This window comes from Dermatophagoides farinae, chromosome 6 (assembly GCF_024713945.1).
Source record: "Dermatophagoides farinae isolate YC_2012a chromosome 6, ASM2471394v1, whole genome shotgun sequence".
Lineage (NCBI taxonomy): Eukaryota > Metazoa > Arthropoda > Arachnida > Sarcoptiformes > Pyroglyphidae > Dermatophagoides > Dermatophagoides farinae.
In genome coordinates, this window is record NC_134682.1 from 533,317 (window position 1) to 538,001 (window position 4,685).

Consider the following 4,685-nt stretch of genomic DNA (forward strand, 5'->3'; position numbering starts at 1 on the left):
CTTGATGGTGATAATCAAGTGATGATGATGATGATGACGATGATGTGAGAAAGTAAAAAACCGAAATTTTCCTTTTTTGCTTTTGCTTTGCTTTGCTTAATTTGATTTTCAAGTTTAAGCTTTTATATAGTGACCTATAACATTAAAGGTCACCGTATGATTCGCATACAACGGGTCATTTTTTTTTTTTTTGAATATTGGGCATTGGCCATCATTATCATTTTATCGATGATGGAAAAAAAACAAATCAAATCAAATCACTCATTTTTTTTTGTTTTCATCATCGTGATTTGATTCGTGATCAGTGTTGTAAAAAATGGAAAAAAATCAAGTTTCGATATACCCAGATGATGATGATGATGATTCGTTACATTTTGAATACATCCATATAGCTTTTTTTTTTGTTGTGAATATGACAATTTCGTTGGTTTTTTTTTATTATTATTCGTGTACACACTAATTACAGGTGTTTCTGTGTGTGTGTGTGTGTGTGTGTGTGTTTGGACAAGTATTGCCAAGGTTTACCTCGATCATGATCATTTTTTTTTGATGGCAAAAATCTACTACTACTGCTGCTTGCCTACCCATTTACCAGCCAAACCTACCTGTCTTATTTTACGATGAGGTCGAGTTTACACACACTCACACACACACAATAAGTTACTTTTGAATAAAAAAAACGATGTATCCAGGTAAAAGTTTTTTTTTCTCTATTGCTTGAGGCCAAAAAGAAAAAAAAGATTCATTTGTCCACCAACTATCATCATCATCATCATCATCAACGACAACAACTAGAACAACTATGGATGGATGTTCGTTTCGTTTTTGACTAAGTTTCTCTCTCTGAATATGGTTGTGTCCAACTTCATTGATGATGATGATGATACACCACGCAAGAATATATTATCAATACGATGACCTTTGACATTTTAAATCACCGATGTATCTTTATGTGTGTTTGTGTGACTGGATTTGACTATATTTCATGATAATATTTATTCTTTTGCCTTTCTTTTCCCTAGATTTATTATCATCAAAGATTTATTGTACATACACACACACAATGTGATGGTGATTTTGATTTTTCATCCACCACCACCACCACCACCACAATCATCATCGTCTCCTTTTTTTTCATTTTAAATTTTGATTTGATTTTTTGATCATCACCATTATCATTATTGGGCGTTTATTATTATTTTTTTTTTTTTGGTGGTAATGGTTAATGTTGTTGTTGTTGAAATGAGAGAAATTTGATTATCATCATTAACAGACAAACAAACAAACAAACAAAAAAAATCTATGAAAACAGCAGCAAAAAATTTGACAAAAAATTAAAATATCAAATCTATTCAAATGATTGATTCTGATCCATTGATCAACATTGGCGACAACGCTGATCATGATGATGATGATGATGATCTGTGTTTTTTCAAAATTTTTCATTGTAAACATCTTGAATAAACCGCATCATATGATAAACTTGGTCCATATGTCATGATGATGATGATGGCCATTCACAATTTGAATCAATCTGTGAGTTGAGTGAGGTGAAAGTCCTTTTTTTCAAAAAAATAAAAAAATAAAAATAAAAAAAATATCAGTGATGCATATGTTTTGATTGTTGTTCTGTAGAGAAGCAATAGTGGTTGTTGTTGTTGTTCTTGTTGTTTTGTTTCAACTTTCCAGATCCAGAACCCAGAAATCATTGTACAACATAAAATGGCCTATGACCTTTGATCTATCCATCTGATGATGATGATGATGATGATGTACACGCGAAAGACACTCGACTTTTTGTTTAGCCTGTTGTTTCGATTGAATAAAACAAGAATGAGAGAGAAAGAGAAAAGAAATATTGGGCCAAGAATGGCGTAAATCTTCTTCTTCTTGTTGTTGTTTTTTTTCCATCCTCATCGGCTTTTTCATTCATTCTTCATTTATTCAATGATTCAATGGCAATTCGATTTATTTATTATCTTCGGTCATCTTTGACCTTTTTTTTCACAATCTTTGGGGTGGATTTTTATATATTATATATTTATTATTATTGCTCATTTTGGCTTATTATTAATGTCAATTAATTTCACGCACATTTTATTGGGTTTTTTTTGTTGTTTTGTTTTGATTTATAATCGAAAAAAAAACAAAAGTCGTTTATCATGAAATAAATCGAATGATTATCCATCATCATCATCATGAATAATAAAACAAAAAAAAAAACAAAACAAAAGCGAAACATTGAATTGAATTTAGCATGTACAAATCATTGCTGGTGATCATCATGTACCGATTTCATTTTTTGGTTTCTATACGAATCATCATTACCAGAATTTTCAATGATCAAGAAAAAAAAGAGATCCAAAAATGACCATCATCATCATCATTGTGTAAGTTATTTTGGACAATTTTTAACAACGAAAAATTCATTCATTCATTCACAGCTATCATCATCATCATCAGTGTCTATTTGCAACAATCAAGCAACCATCGACAAGATGATGATGATTGTCCGATGAAATTGTTCACACACACACACACACACACACTCAGAGATGATTGAAAAATTTTCACATTGTTTGAAACACACACACACACACACACACTGGTTATTCAAACTAGTGAAAATTATTGTCATCAGTTCCCAATTTCTGTCGCCGCTACAATTTAAAATGTTTTTTTTTTCATTTTGAAAATTGATGCTGGTCATTTGTTTGTTTGTTTGTTTGATAAAAATGTTGTTGCTGTTGTTGATGACCTAAATTTTCAGTAATTTAATTGTCACTTGAAAGAATGAAAAAAAATGAAAATTTTCAAAAGCGATCCATTTTTTTTTCAAAAAAAAGAAAAAGAAAATTTGAAATTTGATTGTCGTTTCCATTTTTTTTTTTCAAAATTGTCACCATCAACAATGAAAGCATGTTGTTGTCATTAGTTTAATTTTTCCATTTTTCTTTGGTTTTGGTTTTTTTTCACTTTTATGTATTTATTTTTAGACCATTCACACACACACACACGCACCGAAACATATTTTTAGATTTCATTTCATTTCATTTTTGTTTTGTTTCTCTCGATACTTTTATTTTCGTTTGAAATGTGACAATTGATGAAAAACATTCCAATTTTTCAATAGTTCCAATAGTTTACACTCTGCTGGAATATTCTGATCATCAACAGAAACCATCAGGTGAATGATTATCACCAAATGATCATAATCCTTTGGCCGTGTAATATATTTGTGTGTATACACAGCTTTTGATTTCCATTTTCTATTTACACTTTGATGACTGTGTATTTTGTTCAGTGTGTCGGGTTTTTTCTTCTACAGTGTTTTACCAGTGTGTGTGTGATCTGACATTATCAAATATTTATCTTCACATGAACAATTGTGGATAGAAAAAAAATTTTTTATATATCCAGTTTCATTTGTGATGATCATTGGTATTTGAAAATGTCACCAATGTTTACACAAATTGATTTTATATATATGGTGGCCATGAATTTTTAAATGATGATCATACACACACACTGGCACATACACACAATGTTAATGTTGGATTTTGTTTATGTCAAAAAGAAAAAAATTGACATTCGAAAAAATTGCTCGTTGATCAATCAAAAAAAAAAACGAAATGAAAACGTTTGAAACACTGAGTTGTAAACGTATATTTCAACTGGAAAAAAATGACAGTGTCTAAGAGCCAGATGAACCAAATGGCCATGTTCAACAACCCGCTAGGACCATAAAAAAGAATGAGAGAGAGAGATAGCTTGACCCAGACAAAAAATTCGAAAGAAAAAAAAGAGAAAATCAATGGCCAATCAATTATGGGTCAACGAATAGTGAAAAAAACAAATTTTTTTTTGTTGTTGTAAAATCTAAGATTTCAAACCATTTAACTATCGTTATCATATTCAAATGATTCAACAACAACAACAACAACAAAAACAAAAAACTTTTATATTCATTTCCAGAAACAAAAAAAAAATGAAAATGAAAATGGCTGTGTATGCCATGTTTATTGAATAGACTAGACTGGATGTGATTCGCGTGTCAACAGCAACAAAATGAACATTTGATTATCATCATCTTTAAAGTTGTCTGCAGACATTGCCGTCAGTTATTTTCGTTTTTTTTTTTTTGTTTTGTTTTGTTTTCAATATAAACAGTGTGGGCAAAACAAGCAAATATATGACAGAAATATGAAAAGATAATTGGATCTAATCAGCAGCAGCAACAAAAAAAATTTTTTTTTGTACAAAAAATCTGATTCACTCATTTAGTAGTGGCCGAATCGAATCAATCTATATATGTTTGGTTTCGATTGATCATGATGATCAGTAAAAAAAAAACATTGACCGATATTTAGGAATCGACAAATCATTTGATGATGATTTTCCAATCAAGATGGATGATGATGATGATGATATCTGCTTCATATCAAATGTTTAATGATTATTTTATTCATGTTTTTCATCCACATTTTGTTTTTTTTTTTTTTGTTTTGATCAAGTCTTAATGATTTTTTTTCTGTTTGTTTGCACAATCACAATTCACAAAGAACCGAAAGAAGATTTTTTTTTCATGATTTTAACGGTTTTGATAATCGATTTTTTTTGGACAAATGATGATGACCATGATGATGAATGTTTAAATATCACTCGATTATGTAATGTTTGATCAA